This window comes from Globicephala melas, chromosome 10 (genome assembly GCF_963455315.2).
Source record: "Globicephala melas chromosome 10, mGloMel1.2, whole genome shotgun sequence".
NCBI lineage: Eukaryota > Metazoa > Chordata > Mammalia > Artiodactyla > Delphinidae > Globicephala > Globicephala melas.
In genome coordinates, this window is record NC_083323.1 from 6,020,826 (window position 1) to 6,036,605 (window position 15,780).

The window sequence follows — 15,780 nt, forward strand, 5'->3', positions numbered from 1 at the left end:
CTCCACTCCCCTGGCTCCTTGCTAATAGAACTAGTTTTGGGGGTGGCCCTGATCTGTGTTCATCTAAGGCTGACACTCCTGTTCTCACTTTCCCGGCATGCCTTGCAGCTAGTGGTGGGCATGTCACCCAGTTCTGGTCAATGAGGTCTCAGAAGTCTGACATGGGGGCCGAAAGGGAGCAGACACAGCCTGGGCAGCTGTGTTTACATGTTCACATCATCGCTTGTGATAGCCGGTGAGGCCTGTGACCGTGTTCACCAGAATCTACCCCACACTGTATCAAACAGCCTTCAGTCCGGAATATAGTGAATGAAGAACCAAAGGGCCTGAGTTCAAATCCCAGCTCTTCCACTCAGCAGCTGGGTGATGTCACAGTTTTCTCATCTGTAAGGTACCCCCACACACACTGGGCTGTTGGGGAATGAAGGAGTCTCCTTTAAGTACTTTGAGCAGAGCCTGGAACACGGGGGGAACAGGCACTGTTATGACCTCTGTACTTCAGTCCATTATTCTTATAATAATAATAAATTGTAGGGAATTCCCTGGCAGTCCAGTGGTTAGGATTCCCCGCTTCCACTGCAGGGGGCACGGGTTCGATCCCTGGTCGGGGAACTAAGATCCCACGTGCCGCGGGGCACGGCCAAAAAAAATTAATTGTATTAATAACTAATGGGCTTACACCCAAGTCTCCTGCTCCCCAGGCCAGAGTGGGCCAGCGTTCATCCCTGAAGTGGACTGCAGGCAGGACGTGCACGGGCACAGAGACACGGAGCTAAACAAGCACGCGTGCGCTTACCACGTGCTTTCAGCATTAAAGGGTGACGGCTGGAAATGCAAAGAAAGACAGGGCAGGGGCTCGTGGGCACACAGGTTAAGGTTCCTGGGTCCTCCAGGTGTCTCGGGGCAAGTCTAGACAAGTTATTCTCCACAGTGCATCCAAACTGCATGCAGAGATGGACATGATGTCATCAAGGGCGCAGACAGGTATCTGGGGGGTCTGGGGCACTCTGGCCTTTGAGAAAGAAAACCACATAAGGACAGCATTGTTCCAGAGAGAATAAATGCCCAGAATCTGTATCAAAGAGAGATGGCTGTTTCAGTTTCCTGAGAGGGAAACAGTTTTACATCTGTTCAGATGCAAGCTCAGTGTGAAAGGCAGGTCCGCAGGAGCTGGGGCTGGAGAGACCAGACGTGTAAACACAGCCACAAAGGCCACAAAAGAGCCCCGGCCTGACATATGCCACCCGCACCTGTCAGGACAGCCCCTTCCCCTGTGGGCTGAAAGGAGCTGTCAGGTCAGATCTGGTGGGTGGAGGGAGGGTGGCCCCCGGCAGGGCTGGGGGAAGGGTGCTGCCACCTGCTGAGGGCACCTGCAGGCAAAGTATTAAGAGGGCCTGACCCAGCGACTCCCCCAAACCAGCAGGGAGGGTCACGGGGACTTTCCTAAGACCCCACACCCAGCAGAGGTACCACTCCGGGTGCCTAAATCTTCACACGTTTGTTCTAGAGACTGCTGGGTATCGGTGAAAAGCCATGAGGTGAATCTAGATCCACCGGCCATCCTTGAGGAAAAAGCAGACGACAAAACTAGTATGGTTTGAAGCCACTTCTGTAGCCAGGGGTGACTTTCATCCCTTCCCCTTTTGATTAGGGGAGGCTGAACCAAGGTCACAAATCCTACTCCCAGGCCCCGGACCCCCGCGGGGTTGGGGCGGTGCATGGACACCACTTTGGGGCGGGGTGGGCTCAACTAAGTTAGGTTTACCTTAAGAAAACTGTAAATGAGTCTTAACAAGCTAGATCAACATACAAAAAACAGCATTCCTACAAGGCAACTAGAAAATATTATAGACAATAAATACATCTACAGAAATATAAGGGTTTTGATCAGGAATGAATTTAAGAAAGGATGCTTAAAATCTTTATGGACAAAAATTTTAAATTCCATTAACGGACTTAAAAGACCCAGATAGGGCTTCCCTGGTGGCGCAGTGGTTGAGAGTCCGCCTGCCGATGCAGGGGACACGGGTTCGTGCCCCGGTCTGGGAAGATCCCACATGCCGTGGAGCGTCTGGGCCCGTGAGCCATGGCCGCTGAGCCTGCGCTTCCGGAGCCTGTGCTCCGCAACGGGAGAGGCCACAACAGTGAGAGGCCCGCATACCGCAAAAAAAAAAAAAAGACCCAGATAAATGGAGACAGGTTTTAACACTGCACAGGTTGTAAGCCCTGTGAACTTGACCTTGTGTTAGGCTGGCATTTCAGGAATTGGGACCAGGAGCTCTTGCTGCCTTCAGGCCCCAGGCCCCAGGCCCCAGGGTGTCTATGCAAATGGCTATTTTCCAGGGAAAGCTACCCCATCAGGGAGATGACGTCATTTGCATCAGTCTCCCTGATCCCTCACCCCTCCCCCCCTCCCCAGCCCCCTGAGCACAGGGCTCTTCTCTTCCCAGGGATGGCTTATGGTCCCGTGGACACCCCTTCCCAAGGGGTCACAAGGGGACTTCACTGGGCACATGGCCTGAACCTCACCTTGACCCACCTTCTCAATATCCCTCGTCCCCAGTAGATGCCTAGAATCCCGGGCACCTTGTGTACCAAATGGGATGAGGGGCCCTACCAGGCAGGTGCCTGACCAGGGACAGTGGCTACTGGCAGCTTGGCCAGGCTGGGGGTGAGGCCTGTGCTGTGTCTGACCAGCTCCACGGATGGCTGAGCAACGGAGTGGTGCCTCCCCAACCAGACTGAACTGTTTGGGGGCAGGACCCACGTCTGCACCTTCATGTGGGTCCCCAGACCCCTCCGGACCTCTCTTGGGCTGGCCTGGGAAGAGAACAAAGACACCAGACTCTCTTCTTCCCTTGCTCATCATCTGAGCCCTGCACGGATGCTCCAGGACAGGTGGGGGGATCTTGGGTTAACGTCCTAACCCACCCACTCGCCTGCAGTGAGATCTTGGGCCAGACCCTCAATTTCCTTATCTGTTAAATGGGGATAATGGTCCCAAGATAATAGGGTTCCTCTTCCAGGCAAGAACAAGCACTAATTGTCTTATAATTCTGGCTCATGTCTGGGTATCTACTATTGTCAGGCAGTGATTTAAGCCCTCCCTGTACATGGATTAACTCTAAAATGCTCCCCACTTAATCCCGTATCTAAGTCAGAGAAGTGAAGATTGAATCCAAGTCCTCTGCCCTCTTGCTTCTAGCCAATGCAAAGGTTCTGGCTGGTATCAATGGAGGAGAATCAGCAGTCAGGCCTAGGCTGTCCTTGGGCCTCTAGATCTGAGCGAGAGAACAGTGTGGCCAGAGGGCTGGGGGCAGGGTCCCTACGGCAGCCTGCCAGCTCTGGTCCCTCCCAGCTACCGCATCACCCCAGTGGAGGCCCAGGGCCGGTCCCTCCTGTCTGGCCCTGCTCCTGCTGGGGTCTCCGATCTGATCTCCACTCAGCAGCCTCAAATCTGACCCTGCCACCCCCTCTTAGCTCCCCAGTCCCCTCGGGAGACATGCTACACCATTACCAGGGCCCTCTTCTCCCCCTGGTCGCCTTAGCCCTGCCACCCCAATCCTGGACCTGGTTCCCACCACACTACAGAGCACGTACCCAGACGTGCCAAGCCTCTAGTCTTTGCCTGGGCAGTGCCACTGGCCATCCTCAGTCTCCTTTTGACATCCCTGTTGGTCCCTGCTGGGTGTCCTTGGGTAAGTCAACCTCTGTGCCAAGCTTACTCACTCCTCAATGAGGACACTAGCAATAGCCATTTCACGGGGGACAAACAGAAGCTGGGACTTCCCTGGAGGTCCAGTGGTTAGGACTCCCGAGCTTCCTCTGCAGGGGGCCCGGGTTCGATCCCTGGTGGGGGAACTAAGATACCGCAAGCCACATGGTGTGGCCAAAAAAAAAAAAAAAAAAAACACGTAAAAAGAAGCTGCCCTTACTGTTAATCTCTGCTTCCTGGCACACAACACAGAGCAGATAAATGCTTGTCGAATGACTAAACAAAGCCAAGTACTGAGGTCACTGCAGCTGCAGATCCAGGAGCCTGGACTGGTTTCAAGCATCTATTTTTTTCCAGCATATTTGCAAATGAGTAGTTTAAAACCCTTCTTTGGTGAAAGGAAGGCACACCCACCCAGGCTGCAGCCCACACATACCCTCCTGCACACTCAGTGGAAACCCATCTTCCTCCAGAGCTCCAGATGCAAACTGCTGTCCCCACAGCCATGAGGACACCTGCAGGGCTTGGAAGGGAGGGCAGGCTCTGGACCAGCCAGCCTGCAGTGTCACTGGCTGTGTCTCTTCCACACACACACTGAGATGGGAACAGCTGCCCCCTCTTTGGAGGGGGGACCCTCAGTTGCCCGAAGCCCAGCCTTCCCCCTGTCCCTGCAGGCCTTGCAGCAAAGCAGGAACAGGTGATGACCCCTCTGGGACCACATCAGAGCCATCTGGTAAATGCAGTCCTGGGTGCCAGGCCAGTGGCTGCTGGGTGGATCCAGCTGGAAAGCCCTGGTCCCCAGTCTTTTCCTTTGGGGCTTCCCGCCCCCTCCATGAGCAGGGCAATGCCCTGGCTTACAGAGCACCCAATGCTCAAAGCATCAAGTGGAAAAGCCCTGACCTCAGCAAGACAGACCCAGCTTCCAGTCCCAGCTCTGCCACGGCTGTGTGACCAGAACCAGAGAGGGCTCTCCAGCACAGAAGCGGCACAGCCTCCAGGACTGTTCAGAGGAATAAAAGATACCACTGTTGCCCATTTTCTGCCACCTAGCAGGGGCTCCACAGCTGGTTAAGAAATCAACAGACCCAGAAGGGAACGGGAAACAGCTAGCCCCTACTTCTCTGGGGGCCAGTTTGACAGTCTCTACCAAAGTCACAAATGCACACAACCCTTTAATTTCTGGAAATGTGTCCTCCAGTGAGGCCGGCCTGTACCTGGCAGGATCTTGCTGGGCCAAGATCCTGAAGGTGCATGCACACAGCAGGGGGCACGACTTAACTGTGCTGCCACAGGGGTAAGAAGAAAAGACAAACACCTCCACCTGCGTGAGTGCATCTCCTGAAGGAGAAAGGCGATTAGTAAAGAGGGGAAGGGGCCTCTCTGGGACAAAGGTAGGAAGGAGACTGAATTTTTACTATAAATGTTTTCCTCTTCCTGAACATATGCTGGTATCACTGATTCAGAAAATAAAGCAAAAGCAACTGTTTCAAGTTCGTAGCTTTAATTTGCGGTCTCAGATACTGATGTTTGTCTTAAAGGTCTGTTTCAGGAATCAGGCATCCAACCCCTCCCAGCCCCACTCCCCGCCCCTGCACCACCGCTCCCTCCCCACCTGGCAGGAGAGGTCCAGACTTATGAACCTGCAGACGTCCCAAGCAGCTGGTCTGACGTGGGTGGGGCTCACTTCCCTTAAGTGAAGGAGAAATACCTGGGGGACAAGGAGAGAGGGAAGAAAGGAGGGAGAGGAAAGAAAGGAGAGGGGAAGGTTATCTCAAGCAGAAGGTTGGAAATTCACCTGTGGGGCGGGCAGGAGTTAGAAAGCTGCAGCTTGGACGGGACCCCCCTCAAGTCCTACTGCCGCAGCAGCACCGGAGCCCTCCTTCCACCTGGAACCCCAGCACAGGTGCTGGCCTGAGCCACCTGGGACCAGGCGCAAACACTGCCAGCCACCGAGCAAGAGGCTGGGGTGGCCTCAGGCAAAGGCTGCCCACTCTGGGCCCGGTGCTTCTCGCTCAGTAACCCCACACCCTTTTTATTTGCATCTAGAGTCCAGCCTCCGTCAGGACTCAGGGTTGGAACCGGGAAGGGCTTGTCACACACATACGTGGGAGGAGCTGCATTAAATCTGGCCTCAACCCCAGGACACACCCTTGGCCGCAGTTTAAGGTCACAGTTTGGCTGGAGTTGCTCAGGGCTGACTGGGCTCCAGGTCCCCAGCACCTGACCCGATGAGCTCCGGAATGTCAGCGGGAAGAACGATGCAAGACCAGCGCCCTCTTCTCCTCCCCACCTGGGCAGGTTGGCCCCGCACAAATGGAAGGAGCTGGGGCCTCTGGGTAGCGTGGAAAGAAGTCACGATTAGCTGTGAGTGACAAGAGCAAGCTAAGGACCTGCTGTTTATGCAGATGTTGATTTCTCACTGCTTACACAGTATTTATGAATGGAAACGCTGTAGCAAAGGGGCCCTGGGCTGGGCGCACACCTGGGTTCTGCTCCAGCTTGGCTGTGCTACTCTGGACAAATTCCTTAGCCCCTCTGGACCCCTAATTCTTCACTTGTAAAACAAGCACTGGGGACAGATTCTTTTCTGTCCTTCCCTGCTCAAATATCCATTAAAAAAACAAACAAACTGTAGAGAAAGTGTAAAAGATTAATAATTCTCTTGACAACTAATTTTGAAATGGTTTTCAACCAGTTTGCTGAGGTCTGAAAGTTTCTGTCCCGCCCCAAATTCCTCAGTTGAAAACCTAATGCCCAGTAATGGGAAAAGGAGGTGGGGCCGCTGGGAGGCAAACAGATCATGAGGGCTCTGCTAGTGGGTTTCGTCTCTTCTAAACGAGGCCCAGGAGAGCTCCCTTCCCCATCCTCCACTGAGGGTACAGGAAGTCTGGGGCACCCTGACCTTGGACTTCCAGAATCCAGAACTGTGAGAAATAAATGTCTGTGGCTTATGAACCGTCCAGCTTGTGGTATTTTGTAAGAATACACACTTCAATGAATTGAACAGAAAAAAGGCAGGGGAAACATGGTGAGGAGACCCTGGCAGGCCAGGTCGGAGGGGATCCCAGTCAACCAAGTCCTGTTGACACCCCTGTGCTTCTCCATCACCATTAGAAAGGAAAGGTGCCAAGATACCGCCTGGGTCTGCAGTTTAAGGAGCATGTATTTCAAACAGTAAATGCCGAAGAGGGTGTGGAGAAAAGGGAACCCTCCTACACTGTTTTTGGGAATGTAAACTGATGCAGTCACTATGGAAAACAGTGTGGAGTTTCCTTAAAAAACTAAAAATAGAGCTTCCATAGAATCCAGCAATCCCAATCCTAGGCATGTATCTACAAAAGGTGAAAACTCAAATTCAAAAAGATGCATGCACCCTCAATGTTCATAGCAGTGTTATTCACAATTGCCAAGACATGGAAACAACCCAAGTGCCCATCAACACATGATTGGTTTTAAGACGTGGTGTGTGTGTGTACACAATGAAATATTACTCAGCCATAAAAACGAATGAAGTATTGCCATTTGGAGCAACATGCAGTATGTATGAACCTAGAGATCATCACACTCAAACAGAGAAAGACAAATACTACATGATATCAGTTATATGTGGGATCTAAAACAGCACAAATGAATTTATTTACAAAACAGACTCAGACACAGAAAACTTCTGGTTACAAAAGGGGAAGGGGGGGATAAATTAGGAGTATCAGATTAACAGATCCACACTATCATATACTATTTTTTTTTTTGGCCGCGCCAGGCGGCATGCGGGATATCTTAGTTCCCCGACCAGGGATTGAACCCGCTACCCCGCTGAGTCTTCAACACTGGACCACCAGGGAAGTCCTCACACCATCATATATAAAATAAACAAGGATTTACTGTATAGCACAGGAAACTACATTCAGTGTCTTGTGATAATCTATAATGGAAAAAAAATTTTTTAAATATATATTGTTTCTGAATCACTTTGCTGTACACCTGGAACTAACACAATACTGTAAATCAACTATACTTCAATTAAAGTACCTAAGAAGAATTTAAGTGAAGGACTACGCCCTGCTTTCTTCAGGTCTGGGTCTCCCTCCAGCGCTGTGGCGTCTCAACCACTCACGAGGTCCTGTCACGGAGCGCTCCAGTCAGCAGCCTTGGGGGCTCCCATTTCCTCCCTGGGACAGATCTCAGCTCCCCACTCCCACCTTTTCACACCCTCAACCCCACCTTTACACCCTCCTTCTGCCTTCCCCAGGTTGGCATCAGGGACCTGCTTCTTCCTCCAGGCCCAGCCCAGAACCCACCTCGTTCCAGGACAGAATTATCTGTTCCGTACCCAGCATCCTGCGTAAACAGACCTGGATTAGGCACTTAGCCCATGACGGGTCTCATTAAATGTTTACCTGTCTATCTGCCCTGGCTCAGAGCAGGAACCCTGTGAGCGGGGACAGCCCAGTGGGAACCAGACAGTACAATGTCCAATAGAATGAGGGAACTGGGCTCACAGGACAGTCGGCTCCTGGCTGGGGCACCCTGGACTGGACAGCCTCACCTTTTGAGAGGAGGCAGAGGCTGCACGCATGGTATACGGTCAGCGCTCACTAATGGGAAGCTCTCGTCTGGTGAGTCTGGAGCTCAGGAGAGGCGCATGCCCACCCTGTGTCAGAGCTGGGATTTCCCGGATGCGTCATTGTTGGCACACGGGAAATCCGGCCCATCTCCCTGCCGGGACTCAGAGCCTCCTCTGAGGTCCAAGCCAGACACAAGTGACCCTCCCCAGATAGCCACGTGGGGCTGCCCGCTCCGGCCCAGAGCTTGCATCTCCTGTCAGACTCTGGGCGACCCCGTGTCTTCTCCCACCTCCAGAAAAACAGGTTTACCAAGCAGTGCCTGACAAGGCCCAGCGGGTGTTTTGTGTCGTCACATCCTAATGTTGACACTAGGATAATCAGCTGCCCTCCGTGAGCCGCCCCAGTGCCCTGACCACCAGGCCTGGCCTCTCCTGCCTGCCTCAGGGCCCACGAGGGACTTGGACCGGGGACTTATTTGCTTACATCCAGGGCCCGGCCCCAACCAACCCGCGGCAGGACAAAGCCACGACTGCACACGTCCACTCCAGACCCGCTGCAGGCTTCCTGGTGGCCGCCGACAACAAAATCCCGAGCGTGCCGGGAACTTCCTTGAAACCCCTTGGAATTGTTCTGAGCCAAGAAAAAACAGCCGGACTCTCGTGGGATCCACTATGTCCACGGCAGGGGAAGCAAGAAGCCATTAATTGTCTACAAACTTAATGGGTTCACTAAAAACAGGATGCTTTCCAGGGAGAGGGGAAAACACCTCCGAGGTCAGGGTCAAGACCCACCGATGGATGGAGCCCTTCGCGGTGTGCCCCCTTCCATTTACTAGAGGACTGGACGTGAAAAAATGGACTATAACACTGCTCTCTGCTTTCTTTGCAGCTCAGTTTTTATACCTACTAACCACTTAAGAAAATTTACAATAAACACACATACAACCGTCTAACCAGCTTCTTCCCAGAGTGCCCAGGCTGTGACGGGCACTGGAGATGCTCTACTGAGTGTGACCTTTCTAAATTCCTCTTCTAATGGAACTACAGGCTAGTGTAAATCACACGAAGTGAGCACACATAATTCCCACACTGTCTTGAGTGTCCTGAAGACAGTATAGTCAAGTCTTAGGCCAGCCCACACTCTGGAGTGTTTCTCCCAAGACTGTTCCTTACTTTCTGAGACAGACCGCATGCTGTCTATGTAATGTGTATGTCTCTAAATAAATCCACTTCTTACCTATCCAAAAAAAAGGTACTAGGCCAGAGGGACCGCTGGGAAGAGTGGGAGGGCTGTGGCTTTAGATCAGGTAGTCAGGGAAGACTTCTCAGAGAAGGAAGCAACTGAGTTGAGATGATGAGTCTGACATGCACAAAGACCGTGCTGCTAAGTACATCACTCCATCCCTCCCATGCAAGGCCACACAGAATCCCTGATGCTTGGAGAAATATTCCTGCTGACATAGTTCCACCAAAAAAAGAAAAAGAAAGACCACCTGGCAGCCATCTTAGAAGGTAGATTAAATATGTTGCCCACCCTTGCAGTGGTTAAGAATCCGCCTGCCAATGCAGGGAACACGGGTTCCATCCCTGGTCTGGGAAGATTCCACATGCTGAGGAGCAACTAAGCCCGTGTGCCACAACTACTGAGCCTGCGTGCCACAACTACTAAAGCCCGCGCACCTAGAGCCCATGCTCCGCAACAAGAGAAGCCACTGCAATGAGAAGCCTGCGCACCGCAACGAAGAGTAGCCCCCGCTCGCCGCAACTAGAGAAAGCCCGCGCGCAGCAACACAACAAAGACCCAGCACAGCCAAAAAGAAATTAAAAAAAAAAGTTCCCCACGCTAAAGGACATTTTGAGGCACTCCCTGAAAGCTCACACTCTGGAAGCCACCCTCTCCAGACCCCTCAGGCATTTTAAACCAAACCCAAGCAAAAATAAACTTGTACAGTCTAATGTTGGTAAGGCTGAAGAAGCCACAGTGACCTTGAGGTTAAAACGGTGGGAAATCCCCAAATCCTGGAATGAGAAGGGAGGGGAGATGGGGGGGTACACAGACAAGCAGCACCAGCAGCCAGGTGCTAAGACTGGAATCCGGGCCATTTAGGGACCAGGTGCAAATCACCCAAAAAGTGCTGTTCCTAAGGACCCATTCCAAGGGCATGTCCAAAATAAGTAGAAATAAGATTAAAGTGTTAACTCCAGAGAAGTCAGTAACAGCCACCAACACTTGGGGGTGGTGTTCCTCCGTCCCTGTTGGGAAACCTCACGGACCCATTTTACAGAATGAGCAAACTGAGGCTCAGAGGTGGAGTAGCCCGTCTAAGACAACACAGCTGGAAAGTGGCTGCGTGGAGAGTTTGGCCTGGCTTCTAGGAAACGGCTCATAATGCCTCCTGAACTATGTCTCAGTTTCTCCATCTGTAAAATGAGGCCTACCATCCTTGGAGGCTGGCCAGCGCAGAGCCCTCCCTAGCGTAGTAAGGATAAAACCGATAACCCTCCCTTCCTCCCTTCCTCCCTTCCTGGGCAGCTGGAGCAAAGCCTGCGCAGAAAACCAAGCCACATGGGTGCTTGAAAAATGTTACAACAGCAGCGGCAGCAAGAGCAACAGCAGCAACACCCGGCCCCCAGGGTGGCTCCTTCTGGCGAAAATTACAGTAACAATGAACGGTTTACAAAACGACTCACACCCAGGAGGTAACGAGCCCGGGGAACCCCACCCCCACCCCCAGGGCTGGTTGGGGCCGCGCGGGGCTTGCGGCTGGACCCCTCTTGGTCACCGGATAGAACGCGCCCGGCGGCCCCTCCAGCGCCGCGGCGCCCGGCGGTCCCCGGTTTACACAAGCGAGCCGGGCGCCTTCCCCGCGCGGCGCACCTGCACTGGGCGTGGGTAGGAGGAGGGCGCCGCGCCCGCTCGGCGCGCAGTTCCTGTTCCGGACTTCCCCGCGTCCCGAGTCCGGCCGGTTTCGGGCCCCTCGAAGGTGCGCGGCTCCGGGGCGCCCCGGGGTCAGCGGGGACCGGTGCTCGACGCCATCTTCCGTTTATTGGTGGCCGCGCGGCTGTACCGTCTCGGCCCTGGGCCTCGGCCCTGGGCTGGCAGCCCCGCTCTCTGGCCCGTCCCCCGAGGACGTGGGAGCCCGGCCCCGGAGGCCGCGCAGGAGGGAGGAGCGGGGCGATGCGGCGCCGGGTTCCCGGGGCGCGGCGCAGAGGGGCCGCCCCATTGCACAGATGCGGAGACTGAGGCCCGCAGAGGCCCCGGCTGCCACGGTCGCCAACCGGGAACTGGAGCCCCCGCCAGCGAGGAGGTGTTTCGGAGCCGGGGTCCCCAGACGTCGCCCGCGAGTAACACCCGGGACAAGGAAACCTGGGTACGGGTCCCCCACCTTCCAGCCGGCGCCCAGGGCAGCCCCCGGGCGCTTACCTGCCGGGCTCGGGCTGGGCAGAGGGGCGGACGCCAGCGGAGTTAGGGTCACAGCAGGGGGGGCAGGGCTCGGACTCACCTCGCGTCGGCGGTGGCAATGGCGGTGACGGTGCCGGCAGCCGCAGCGCTCGACCCGGGAGGCGTATTGTCTACGGCTAGGGGCCCGCGCGCGCGACCATATAAAACGCCGGGCCCCGCCCCGGCCCGCCCTCAGGGCCGCCTCCCCGGCCAATAGCACGGACTCCAGGACCCAGTCGGGTCCGAATGGCAACAGAGCTGCTACAAGTGTGATCTGTTTACTTGTTTACTGTCTTTCTGCCTCCTGCGGTCTGCAGGTTTGTTTTGTCGCGTGCGCTGGTTTGCTCCGGGGAATATTTGTGGATGAATCCCCTGGCTGCGTTTGGGTGGGTATTCCAGGATCTTTATATCCTCAAAGAACTCCTAGGGGATTGATGCTTTTTTCTTGCCCACGAGGCTCAAAGAGGACTTAATGACCTGCTAAATGACAGCATGAATTCAGCGTTCAAATATTGGCGCTCTTAGTGCTGGCAGCTTCAGGAGTTAGGTTTTGTTTGTTTTTTTTTCCTTCAATTTTTTAAACTGTGGTAAAATGCACATAGCAAAATTTGCCATCTTTACTATTTTTAAGTGTACTGTTCACTGGTATTAAATACATTCATAATGTTGTGCATTCATCTCCATAACTCTCCATCTTTCAAAACAAACTGTAAAAATACACCAGTAAAAAATAACTCCCCATTCCTCCCTCCCCCGGGTCCTGGCAACCATCAGGCTGGCGTCAGGTGTTTTTAAGCCTATTTCACAAATGTGAAAACTAAGACTCAAACTTCTGTAGAAACAGCATCAGCAGCATTCAACCAAAGCCTGGCGTCTTCCTGCCCCACTCCTTCCCACCCCGCATCCTTCCAGCTGCACCATCCATCACACCTCCATTCCCATCGCCGTAGTGGGGGCAGCCCGCCCTGCCCTGGTGCTCCTGGGCCTAGGGGGAGATGAGTGGCAGAGAAGGGCCCCCAAAGCCTCGGGGGAGGGAGGAGAAATCAGAAAAGGTCCAGGCAGGGTGGTACCCAGCCCTGGGGTGGGCTAAGGAGGTGTAGGGTCTCGAGTCCCCAACCTGTTATTGCTGGGGTGTGTTGAGGTGGAGGAATGCAGAGCAGAGCACTGGGGTTACAAAGTAGCTGTTGTCCCAGGAACAAAACAAAGCTTGTTTACCTCAGTCCTGCTGCCTATTGGAACGGAGAAACAGCAGGGTCCGGGGAGCTCCCCTTGCCTTAGTTCTGCCATTTGCTACCTGTTGGAGATCCCCTCACCCCTTCTTCCCACCTCTGGAGTGATGACACTGATATGGATTTTTCCTTCATTGTTCTCATCTGTGAAATGGGATGACGGCATGCCCCCTCCCCCCACCACCACCCTATAGGGTTATAGGGAGGATCAGAGGAGATAATCATCAAATGTTTAGTAAACTCCCAGCAGAGTTTAAGCTTCAAGGCCCCTCCCACCCTCTCTTCTGGCCTCTTCTGATTTTGTAATCCTTTCTTTGAGCGCCTCCCAAATCACATTGACTCCAAGCCCTACAAAGCCTGGATTTCCCTGGGCTGCTAATAGCCACAGGGTGCTTTACAGGCGGAGGGAGGAGCCCTCCAAAATAGGGACCTCTCTCCAAAAGCAACTCTTCAGATGAGAAAACAGACTCAGAGGGGAAGCAATGGCATGGTCTCATCTATGTGTGTAAGAATGCTTCCAGAGGGGTCTCAAGGCTGAAGCCATGGTGCCAGGTACAGAGTAAGCATTCAGTAAACATTAGCGGAACAGCTGGAGGAAGGAGGACAGTTTAGGGACAGATGGGGGATAGAAGTGCCCAAGGAGGGGGTGGGTGAAAATATTTGCCTTGCAACGTCCCCAAATAATATGCAGATCAAACGGACAGGAGGAAGAAAAGCCTTTTGGATGGGAATTGAGCCTGTAGAAGGCCTTGCCTTCCTATCAGTCCAGAAGAGATTAGATGGCAAATGATAATAGCAGTAACAATAACAATAGGAGCTGCCAGGATCTCCTCAGATCCCTCAACCCCAGGGCTAAGCACTTTCTATTATCACCTGTAATTCTTACCACTGTCCCATGTTACAGACACCCGTATACCCACAAAGGGTCCATGTACAGGCAAGAGAGACCTTGTGGACCCATTTTACAGATCAGGAAACTGAGGCTCTGAAAAAGGAGGCCAGCCACTTGCCGGAGACCACCCAGCCCTTGAGCAGCAGAAGCAGATTGAAGCCTGGGTCTCCCTACTCCTGCTGCAGTGTCCTTTCCACCCTCCATGGCTGGCCTCCAAACCTCCTGGGCCTCACCTTCCCCTTCCCCATCGGGATTTGCTGGCCTGTCCCAAGGCCATCAGGCTGTGGATCCTGCGTCATAAAACACCACGATCCCGTGGGCAGTCCCTTCCTTCCCTGGGGGCCTCCTTCCTGAAGAGCTGCCTGCTCTGGAGCCTCCGGATTCTCCGAGCCCCAGGCAAGCCCCTGCTGCTGAGGCCATGACCATGTCTCTCCGCAGTTCAGGGATCCATGACCCAGCAGACCCTCTGCTCCAACTTAGGGTTGAGTTTTGTCCTTACTGTGACTTTCTTTGATCATCCATTTAACAAATATTGACACCTACCATATGCCAGGCAGGGGGGTAGGTGATGGGGATCTAGAGACGACATATTCATGGCATTAATACAGGGCCCACATCCAAGTGGAGGAGAAACCAGTGACAGGAGAATAGAGCTCTGGGCAGCTGGGCACACAGCGTGCACTCAAGGAGGGAGAGTAAAGCCAGGCAGTGTGTGAAGAGTGGGGGCGGGGTGGGTCTTTTAACCAGGGTGTCAAGGGAAGCCTCGGTGAGGACGCAACCTTCCTGCAAAGGCTTGAGAGAAGTGAGGACGCCTTGCAGAGAGATGAGAACATTCCTATGAGAACATTCCTCCAAGGCCCAGGAGGGGAGGAGAGGGCAGGTGGGAGCCCCAGGGAGAGGGCTGGCCAAGCACGTTTGCCGAGTGCTGGCCTTGGCATCCAGGACCCACCTGTGGAGCCAGACGCCAGAGCAGGTTTTAAATGGCTGTCTTTCCACGTGCCATCCCAGACTATTGTCCCAGCCTTGGGACACCTTATCTGGAAAATCCTCCAGCTTTGACAGGGACTTTGTAATATCAGGAGGGACCCATCAAAGGGCTTCGAGGTTCTCTCCTGAGCTGGGCCTGAGCTTCTTGCCAGGAGCTAGAGCAACCTCACGGTGACATTCCACCCACGCCCACCTGGTGGACACCTTGTGGGGATACCTTCCCAGGACAAGAGGCTGTGTGGCCTCCTGAAGGGTAGATCTCCTCACTTCACGGATGAAGAAACCGAGCCTCGGAGATGGGTCCTAAGAGGTCCGTGACCACACAGCCAAGAGATTGCAGGGCTAGGGCTTGAACCCAGGTCTCTCTGACCTGTCTGATTTGGGGGTCTGTGAACCCCCTGAAGTGAAACAAAATGGCAATTGGGGTAAAAGCATTTTCTGGGGAGGGAACCTGCAGCCTGGTGGGTGAGGGCTGGGACTTCGGGGCCACACAGCCCTGAGTTAGAATCCCGACTCTGCACCTAAAACTCGTGTGGCGTCAGGTAGGTGCTTGGGCCTCTCTGAGCCTCAGTCCCATCCTCTGTGAAATTTCCCACCTCCCAGGGCTGCTGTGAGGATGAACACACAGGAAGCCCTCAGCGTGATGCCTGGTACCCAGTAGGTGATGGGTAAACCCAGAGGCTCTTATTGCAGACAGGATTAAAAACTGCTGAAGAGTTTGAGGGAATTCCCTGTCAGTCCAATGGTTAGGACTCCGTGCTTTCACTTCCGAGGGTGTGGGTTCAATCCCCGGTCAGGGAACTAAGACCCTGCAAGCCGTGCAGTGCAGTCAAATTAAAAAAAAAAAAAAAAGAAAGAAAGAACTGGTGAAGAGTTTGACATATTCACAAAAGAAACTGTATCTTGGAGATGCGTCATTTATTAAATGAAATACACTTTACAGATCAGTGT

At 53.7% G+C, this 15,780-nt stretch overlaps 1 protein-coding gene across 4 annotated transcripts in view; it reads right to left on the reverse strand.

The window, feature by feature from the left end:
* The window catches only part of BIK (BCL2 interacting killer), a 16,055-nt gene extending 4,204 nt beyond the window's left edge, over window positions 1–11,851 (reverse strand). For 3 of the 4 annotated variants that reach the window (XR_009565634.1, XM_060306952.1, XM_060306953.1), the window contains exons 1-2: window positions 11,783–11,851; window positions 5,328–5,423 (exon numbers count right to left, since the gene is read on the reverse strand). The gene's annotated coding sequence lies outside the window, so the exon portion shown is untranslated. Of the gene's footprint in view, window positions 1–5,327; window positions 5,424–11,157; window positions 11,756–11,782 lie in introns of those variants that run through there. The other variant, XR_011377787.1, reaches the window with a different exon arrangement.
* Between the last annotated feature and the right edge of the window lie 3,929 nt (window positions 11,852–15,780).